We start from the raw sequence: 10605 nt of genomic DNA, 5'->3' as shown, positions 1-10605 counted from the left end.
CCAACTGGCCACCCAATTCCTGCTGCCGCTCCAGCCTCCAAACAGTTTTCAACTCTGATTGGTCATTAGAATCACCTGGAGAGCATTTAGAGCGCCCTGCACTGAGGTCTCCCCTAATTAGAAACACTTTGGGGGCTTCTAATGTGTAACTGGTGTTGAGAGCCAGCGCACTGGATTCTTGCTCCTCGAGGAGGGTCCACGGACAAGCAGCCCTGGCATCAATTGGGAGCTGGTCAGAAAGACAGCATCGCAGGCCCCACCCGAGACCTACTGAATCAGAGTCTGCCTTTTACCAAGATCCACAGGTGATTTCTATGCACGTTAAAGGCTGACAAGCTCCGAGGAGATGACCCTCCTATAACCCCAATTACGGCTGTCCTTGGGAAGCAGACAGCTCCCCGAGAGGTGCTTTGTGAGCCGCGTGTCCTATTGAACACGTGGTCCGTGGAGAAGTCTGATGCAGCCGGCATAGACGGCGCACCTGCTGTCTTTCCCAAGAGTAAAATATTTGAAATAAAAAGAGGCAGATTTTCTAACAGGGAAAGGGGCTTGGGCCCTTTAGTCTGACACACTGATACAGGGTTCATCAACTTCAGGTCCACCAGAGTAAAAACCACTCAAATTCAATGAACTGAATGGGTTATAACAGAAGAATTGGAGTTAACTTGGAGGCTAGGGTTGGCGGCAGGCATAAGAGACTTCAGTGGGAAAGCAGCATCAGGCATGAGGCCAAGACAATGACATTGAGAATAAGGAAGTAAAAGCTGGAAGATGACAGGTCAAGTCAGCTCAGAGGCGAGGGGAGCACCACAGAGAGGGCTGGTGGCCTCCAGCAGAGTGACGAGGCACAAGAAAGGCAACCATGACTCCCAGGGCCCAGGCTCTCCAAGCCCCACCGTTGTGTCCTTCAACCCTGGCTTCCTGTTTACATCCATAAGCTCTGGCTGCCTCCTTCCCTATCAGATCTCAGTACCTTGTGGAGTAAAATAATCATGGGCACGTGTAAGGCACTTTCCTGCTCACCAGGACTGGAGCATATAGCACAGGTAGTGTGGAGTGGCTGAGGGCGTGGCCTCTGCAGCCACAAAGCCTCATTTCCAACCTTAGCTCTGCCAGTTATGAGCTGGTGACCTTGGACAAGTCGGTGGACCTCCTTGGGGTTCATCATCTACAAAATAAAGATGATACAGGCAACCACTCATAATGGTAAATGCAGAAGGATTTGAAGCAAAGAGTATCATGCTTGGCACAGTAATACACACACACACACATGTACACATGATATATTATTTACACTGAGACCTGATTCTTTTGTGTTTTTTTGCCTGAAGATTGTTCACCATTCCGTGTTACGTTTTAGGTTCTTTGAGAGTTACAACTCTTTTTTTTTTTTAATGTTTTTATTTATTTCTAGGAGAGAGAGAGAGAGAGACAGTGTGAGCAGGGGAGGGTCAGAGAGAGAGGGAGTCACAGACTGAAACAGGCTCCAGGCTCTGAGCTGGGTGTCAGCACAGAGCCCGACGCGGGGCCCGAACCCACGAACCGCGAGATCATGACCTAAGCGAAAGTCGGACGCCTAACCGACTAAGCCACCCAGGCGCCCCGAGAATTATAACTCTTAAAAAGTTCTTTTCCTTCCTTCCTTCCTTCCTTCCCTCCTTCCTTCCTTCCTTCCTTCCTTCCTTCCTTCCTTCCTTCCTTCCTTCCCTCCTTCCTTCCTTCCTTCCTTCCTTCCTTCCTTCCTTCCTTCCTTCCTTCCCTCCTTCCTTCCTTCCTTTGAGAGAGAGAGAGAGAGAGAGAGAGAGAACTCTAGCAAGGGAGAGGGGCAGAGGGAGAGAGAATTCCAAGTAGGCTCCACACTCAGTGATGAGCCCAAAGCAGGGCTCAATCCCATGACTGTGAGATTGTGACCTGAGCTGAATCAAAAGGTTGAGGCTTAACGGACTGAGCCATCCAGGTGCCCCCCAAATTTATTTTATTTCATTTTGTTTTCTGTGAAAATTTGGTGTTTTGCAGTCCCTCCCTCACCTAACAATCCCTATTAAATTCTAACTGTGGCTCTATTATATTTATAAATTGATTTTGTATCCTCATTTAAAGGGTGGGAAACTGAAGCTCAGTTGGGTAAATTCTTCCCCCAATAAGATTCACTTGGTCCAATGAGGCAATTCTGGGACTGGAACAGATTTTCTGGTTCCTAAATCATTGTTCTTTCCACTAAAACAGCTTCTCAAATTTTAATATGGATAAGAATCACCTGGGACTCTCATTAAATGCAGATGCTGATTCAGTAGGTCTGGAGTGAGGCCCAAATTCAGTATTTCTTTTTTTTTTTTAAATATATATTTTTTTATTTTTGGGAGAGTGCAAGCCAGGGAGGGACAGACGATCTGAACTGGGCTCTGTGCTGACAGCTCAGCTGTCAGGATGTGATCAAGACAGCTCCATGTGGGGCTGGAACTCATGAACTGTGAGATCACGACCTGAGCAGAAGTCAGATATTCAACTGGCTGAGCCACCCAGACATTCCCAAATTCAGCATTTCTAATAAGCACCCAAGGGATGCTAATGCTGCAGTATGAAGACAAGACTGAGTGGCAAGGGCATTGTACTTTCAACTCATATAGTTCTGATGGGGATGCTACCTATTGGTTGTTAGGTCTTAGGTGACCCTGCTTAGAAGAAATTGTCACTGAAAAGAAAACTTCTTTCTTAGCTTGGGCTGCCTTGCACCCACCAATAGCTGCTATCTTTTCCTAAGGATATCAAAACAGTGGCCTTGTTGCTGAAGTCCCCATCTCTGTCATTTGTCACAAGAGAATCCACAAAGCTGGTCTCATGGGGCTGACCCATGCTCCGCTGTTGAGCAGAAACCGTGGTGGTGGTGATGTCTAGGCCTTCATAAACCTGTATAGAGTCAGCGCTGACAATTTCACCACCGAGGGGTTGGCCTAGCTACAACGTTGAGGGCAGGGGATTCCCAGTGCCTGTACCCCCAAGAATCACTACAGGAGGCAGTGTCCATGGCAGGGCCCCCAGCGCAGAGCCCACAGAAACTGCTAGTGCCGGCACTACCGCCGCCATCTTAAAAATCTCTCCCAAGAGTTATTTTTAACAAATCAATGTGCAGACCTTGTCGGATCCTGATTGAGGTAAATGGTGGTTACAAAGACATAATTGGGAAATTTTGAAAATGGACTCAGAGTTACATATTAAAGAATTGTTAATTTTGTTAAGTATAGTAATGACCTGGTAGTTAATGTTAAAAAAAAAAAAAAAAAAGAGTCCTTAACACTTAGGTTCGTATTGAAGTATCAAGTAAGACCATCAAGTATTGCCAACATGTGACCACGCTGATCTGTAAAAGCAGCAATTGCAAATACCTCAAACATGGACAAAACAGGAGTGTGTCTGGCACCTTCCTGCTCACCAGGACCAGAGCATAAAGCTCAGGTGACTGCATATCAATAAAGGATGTGATATGATGTCTGGGATTTTCTTTTAAAATATTTCTGGGGGAAACAGGGTGGAGGGGTAGGCACATGAAACAAGATGGTCATCATGTTAGCAAACGTGAGGCTAGGTGATGAGGTTTTATCATGCTATTCCCTCTACTTTTGTGTTTCTGATAGTAAAATTATTCTACAGTTTTGTTTGGGGGTATTCGATTGTTTATTATTATTATTTATGCCTACAACTGGAAGACACACAAACCAGTCTTGCTTAAACAAACAAAAGGAAGGCTTTAGGTTCGCCGATCAGAGGGCAGCCTGGAGCTGGTCTCAGGAAAGATGGGATTTAATGCCTTCAATACTTTGAGGATCCTTTCTGTCCTCTGTTTCTTCTCTGTTCCTTTTGGCGCACTGACTTCATTGGTTGATACAAACTTGTCTGGGTGTGGTGGGGTTTGGGGCTGCCCATGGCTCGTATGCCCATACTCTTGGGTTTTTGTGATCAGAGAGAAACAAGAGGTCTATCTATCTATCTATCTATCTATCTATCTCTTCTACTTTTGGAAATATGGGTCAGCCTCTCTGCTTTCTTTTGAGGCACGGTTCCAATCTTCTGACAGGAATTTGGAAAGTTCTAGTTACCTGATTAGCCTAATTGGTCCACTCAGTAGACCAATCACTGTGGCTATGGTGGTGAGGGCCTGTGCTATCCCTTCAGTAGCCAGGAGCACTGTTTCCTGAAGACTCAGGGAGGGAGGAGGTCTGAGCAGACAGAAGTGATAGCCACTTTTGTGAGGTCTCTGGTTATTTGTACTAGCTATTAGATTATAAGCAAAACATGCTTCTAGATCATGTCTTTTTCCTTCCTGGCTGCTTAGCTGGCTTTTTTCCTGTTTTTATTTTAAACTTTATATAGCTGGTTGCAAAGTTTGTTGCCAAAAAAGAAAACATATCAGCACCTTCCATTTCTTCTCCAATTTCCCTTCCTCAGTGACAACTAATTTCAACTCTCTGAATTGATTCTTTCGGTTTTATTTCCACCCATCTATCATTTTTATATTGTCAGGCTTGATTTTTCAGTTTTAGGCATTATCTGTTGATTCCTACCATGGGAGATAAAATCTTTCACATATACACCCACACTTCCCACCCCACATATTCATCCTTTTTCTATCCCCCCAAATTCACAATAAATTCTATCAGCACCATTTGATTAGACCAACATTTAATATTCACATGTTAAATATTACATGATTAACATTATCTGATCATGACAGTATATCCCACTGAGTCACAGCTACTCAACTCTCTGTTCTTCTTTGGGTTCATAAATCTTTCCCATAGACATTCAGTCCCTCATTCTCCACTGGTCTAATTTGCCTCTGAACAAATACATTCAGACTTATGAGACCTCTATATTTTCCTCCTCCTGAAGAAATATCCAAAGCTTTCTGACCTCCTCCTGTGTGAACTGAATGCATACTTGCTCGTACCAGGCTCCCACCCTGGGAGGCCCCTTCATCATCATTCCAAGGACCCACTTCCCTTCTTTCCGTATGGGATTCGGGTTTCCTGTGGAGGTAGCCTTCCCAACAACAACTGGAGAAACTACCTGTAAAGCTGGATCAATGATTACCCTGAGTAGAAAAGAGTTAGTAGCCAGCAAGAGTAAATGAAATCATGGACCATACTTATTGCCATGAAAATTACCTGTTCCGTGTTGCTGCTTGTAACAGTGGAAAATACTCTCAAAAAGTAGGAGCATAGTTTCCTTTAGATAGACACATTTTGCCAAGTTTTCTCTGGCCATTTTTTTTTTTTTTTTTTGAGTATACACCCATGGGTAAAGTAAAAATTTAGAAACATTTATAGGATGACATATAACTCTGTTCTATTTTGCTTTGGCATTCCTATAGCAGCTTGAAACAGTGAAGAGTTAGAATGATACAGCTGCTTCAATATTTTTAAGTTTTTTAGGACTGTTACATTGAAACGCTCATGAAATATTCCATCTGGGTAGTCTGTCTCAGCAGCACACATCTCTAAGAGAGTTAACACACCAGTCTGAATTTGAGACTTCACCATAATAATTTCAGGCTGGGGCTTCTGGGTGGCTCAGTTAGCTAAGTGTCTGACTCTTAATTTCAGCTCAGGTCATGATCTCACAGCTCGTGGGTTCGAGCCCCACATCAGGCTCTGAGCTGACAGCATGTAGCCTGCTTGGGATTCTCTGTCTTTCCCTCTATTTCTGCCCACTACTCATTTGTTCTCTTTCAAAAATAAATAAACATTAAACATTTTTTTCAGGTTAACTGCACCCCCAAAATTCATTTGTTTTTTAAATTACATTTATAAAATAGTTACAAATAAGGCAGCAATGTGGCTGAAAATAATTTTAGGAGGACCTATAGTTATGGACATGTGTCAACTTTAGTCATTATTAAAAATATGTAGAGTGGGTTTCTGTGTCGAGTATGGAGCCTGCTTAGGATTCTCTCTCTCTCTCCCTCCACCCCTCCCCTACTGACTTGCTCCTTCTCTCGAACATTAGATATAGATATAGATATATAGATGATATAGATATTGAATATAGATAAATAGATAACCACCTCTTCAACAATGTAGAGAGAGCATATAAGGCAGAGCACATAACCTATTTCTTTCTTTCTTTTTTTTTTACAAATAGTTTATTGTCAAATTAGTTTCCTCATAACACTCAGTGCTCATCCCCACAAGTGCCCTCCTCCATGCCCCTCCCCCCCCACATCCATCAGTCCTCAGTTTTTGTCAGCATTCAAGAGTCTCTCATGGTTTGCCTCTCTCCCTTTCCCCCACCATTTCCGCCCTTCTTCTCCCCCTTGTTCTTCCGTCAAGTTCCTCCTAATCCTCCTATACGTGCAAACATATGATATTTGTCCTTCTCTGCCTGACTTATTTCGCTCAGCATGCACATAACCTATTTCTGAACTACTCTAAATGCTAACTTGCCCGAATGTTTCCAACGTGAAGAAATAATTTCAAGAAAGATACCCTACTAGTGGTTCTCGAAGTGTGGTCTAGAACAGCATCAGCACATTCCCCTCTCCATCCATCACTCCACTTTGTGAAAGACGGGAGAGGGGGAGTAATTTGTGTTTTAACAAGCCTCTAAGTGATTCTGCTACAGACTAAAGTTTGAAAATCACTGTCCTCAGAACACACTGTAAGTTAGGGATCATATTCCACCCTTAGAAACAGAGAACTGAGGTCACAGTAGCTTAAAGTATATATCACCCATAAAAGAACATGACGTAGGTGGTTTTGGATGGTTCAAATGTATTACTTTTCTCTCCTTGCGATAGAACTTGCATCCTCATGGTTTCAAAATGGCTGCTGAGATTCGAGCTGTTACAAACACATTCTAGACAGCAGGAAAAAGCAAGGGAGGGGGAGGGAAGGCAAACTAAGTAAGCCATCTTTAAAGTGTATTCCCAGGTGCCCCACCCAATGACTTCTGCTTTTTCTTATCTGCCATCCCTACTTGAAAGGGAGGGTGGGAAATAACAGTTGGTTATATTGTTGCCCAGAATAAAACAAAACAAAACAAAACATAGAATCCAAGGAGAAGGAATACTAGAAGGAACTAGCACCCTTTAGAGCCTCCCTGGAACAGAGTTAATCATCAAAGGCAAAGTTTTGAGAATATTATTCTGAATGAGCACTTCCCTAACCATACATTAAAACACCTTCTTTGATTGTGAGAGGACTGTCTGCCTCCTTGCTTTAGATAAAGGTCTTTGCTTACTTTGGAAATCAGAATAGTTATTTATCAGAAAAAATAAATACAATTTATTTCACATAGGTTGAGGCTGTTTGATATATACCGACCAAATGTACCATCCACTTCTTTGACAGGGTGATTTGTAACATATGAAAAGCAATAAGAAAAAAAATCCATTCTCTTCAGAATTGTAATTCCTTTTTCAGAAAGTAATTCAAGGAAAGGAGAAACTATATGTATCAAGTACAGCACTGTTATTTATGACAGCAAGGAAAAAAAAGCTAATTTACAATCCAAATGTCCTGTAATAAAGGAAAGGCTGAGTGTATTATGGTATGGCCATTAGATAGCCATAAATATCATGCAGGAACATGGGAAAGTGTTTGCAGATACATTGTTGGGAAGAGAGACAAAAAGCATATATGTATGTGGATAAGGTCGGAGAGGTATTCAGAGAAGTATAATGGTTTGGTCAGGAAGTTAGAATTATGAATACAAATGGTTTGTCTAAATTTCCTTTATTCTATAAGAAACAATGGCAACAATGACAATAAAAAAAGTAAATGAAATTAGCCCCATCACTGACCGTAAGTTTTCCTCAGATTCTCTCCTGGATGTTTGTCTTCTCCATGATTCAGTCCCAGGTGCTCCCAGGAAGAACTCCACTGCTCCATTGTGAAGGCCACACCTGAGGCCTGGCAGAGAGTCTTCTCTACATTTTTACACACCCATACGATTTGACACACTGATTATCTGTCTCTGAAGCGAAGCTCCAGCTGTCCGTTATGCATCCCCGTAAGAATATTTTTCCAATAGTGAGAATAAATTTGCCCTCTCTCCTGTCAGGGTTTTCCCATAATCAGTTTCATGAAATAAGAAGCCAGGTGTCCTGGCTCATATGTAGATTCGTAGACCCCAAAGGGAATAAAAAAATATGGAGTCAAGCCTATGGGTCTTTAATATGATGCTGAATTCCCCCTCCCCCGCCGCCCCCAGCCACTACCGAAAGAAGTCCAAATCCTTCCATGAGATTGCTGTGGATGTGTATGGTTGTCCAGCTTGGCAAGACCAAGTGTTAACCAGAGGTTAAGAGTAGATGTCAATTTTTATTATGTAGAAAATTCCCAAAATGGCCTTACTCCTTTAGATGGACTGAGATTTGTGAGCATGACATGCATGCTCCTTGCCACCTAGGGAGGTTGGTGGCAGTAACAGCTTTAAAAAGGGTGACAGAGGAGGGGCGCCTGGGTGGCTTAGTTGGTTAAGCGTCCGACTTTCGCTTAGGTCATGATCTCGCGGTTCGTGGGTTCGGGCCCCGCGTCGGGCTCTGTGCTGACTGCCAGCTCAGAGCCTGGAGCCTGTTTCATTCTGTGACTCCCTCTCTCTCTGACCCTCCCCTGCTCATGCTGTCTCTCTCTCTCCTAGAAATAAATAAAAACATTAAAAAAAAAATTAAAAAAAAAAAAAAAAAGGGTGACAGAGGAAAACTGGCCACTGGGATTTTCAGAGGGGTTGGGAGGCATAAGTATAAGCAATGACAAATAGTCCTTAGCTTAGTAAAACTAGGAATGGTGTTATCCAGAACAGAGGGGCCGTTCATCAGGAATCAATGGCCAACCAAGCCTGAACGCCTGGTGGAACCATAGTCCAGGGTGCTCACACCAAGGCAGGAGTCTTGGTATAGAGAGAAAAACAGTCTTGATTCTCTAGGAACTGAGGACCTGAGTTGAAGAACCTCAACCTACTCTATCAAGAACTAACTTCCAGGGTCGCCTGGGTGGCTCAGTCAGTTAAGTGTCCAACTCTGGCTCAGGTCGCGATCTCATGGTTTGTGAGTTCTAGCCCCACGTCGGGCTCTGCACTGACAGATCAGAGCCTGGAGCCTGCTTCAGATTCTGTGTCTCCCTTTCTCTCTGCCCCTCCCCTGCTGAAGCTCTGTCTCTCTCTCAAAAAGTGAATAAACATTAAAAAATTTTAAACAAGAACTAAAATCCATAAAGTCATCAAGCAAACAAGAACATTTGTCTAGATGATTTATCTTACAGGAGAAGTCAGTCTGAAGGAGAATGAAGACAGATCCTGAAAAATTCTTTCAAATTAAACAACTCAAGTTTGTATGCCCATATTTTGGGTATAATACACACACTGAATTCTTTTACTCTAAAGTGAAATTAACTTGCTCTTCATATACGGGGTAGGTGTCATGAACTGAAAGTCTTTGTGGGGAACAAGTACAGCCAGAGAAAGGAAATATCATAAATTCCAGGGGGCTTGGAAGTACCTGGGTGGCTAGGCGGTTAAGGGTGTGACTTTGGCTCAGGTCATGATCTTGTGGTTTGTGAGTTAGAGGCCTGCATGGGGCTCTCTGTGGTCAGCACAGAGCCTGTTTCAGATCCTCTGTCTCCTTCTCTCTCTGCCAGTCTTCCAGCCTCTCTCTCTCAAAAATAAATAAACATTAAAAACAAATTCCCGGGATTCAGTTTTTGGAGCACATTTTTATTTTACAGTACCAGAGAATTAACATCTACTAGCAGCACAATACCAAAATGCAACCCCAATCTATTTAAAACTCACAGAAGGGGAAATATGCCTTTCAAAAGTGGTAAAAAACAAACAAACAAACAAAAAAAAACAATGCCACAAACAGCTGTAACATATGCATAGTACATTCAGAAGAAGATTGTCTTTTTGTTTTCAGGAAATATGTCAAAATATATATATATATGTATATATAATATTCACATTCTGGGAGGCAAAGAAGTCTTCAAATTTACTCCGCAAATTTAAACATTTTATCTATATATATATATTTCACTCAGAATAACCAAAACATTAAAAATAGCAGCAACATTGATCTTTAAATATTATAACATTATAGTAGATAATTCACATAATGTAGATATATTTTAGTAGCTCTTTCATGGTTAATATCTAATACAATTTACAAACTTCAAGTCCTGGTCTCACTGCCAGACAACTTAGAATCTAGATTCAATAAATACTATGCAAGGAATGACTATAAAACACGGGCTGTAGAACATTCTCTAGAGCAGAAAAGATCATACCAAAAGATCTTAGGAGAAAGTCAGGTCTGGAAGAGGTTCGAAGGCCTGTCAGGAAATTGTCGGGTTCCCAAGGCAAAAGAGACGAACGGGCAAGCGCCCTGAAATGTCGAACTGAGTCATGGGAAACGTGTCCCTGGGGAAAATGACACTGCCATCTCTTCATGGTGCCATATTTCATGTGACTATGGCCTGAAAGTGATTAATAACTGGAAATTTCCCCAATAAACAGGGGGCAGACTCATTTCTCACCCAGAGGCAGGATATGGGATCGGGAGATCGAGTTTTCAGCCTTTACATTTTACTCTCATGACCAAAGGCATAAAAGCCA

The sequence above is a fragment of the Hyaena hyaena genome, unplaced genomic scaffold (assembly GCF_003009895.1).
Source record: "Hyaena hyaena isolate Hyena2069 unplaced genomic scaffold, ASM300989v1 scaffold_205, whole genome shotgun sequence".
Lineage (NCBI taxonomy): Eukaryota > Metazoa > Chordata > Mammalia > Carnivora > Hyaenidae > Hyaena > Hyaena hyaena.
The sequence above is the reverse complement of the archived record's forward strand: the minus strand, read 5'-3'. Positions refer to the sequence as shown.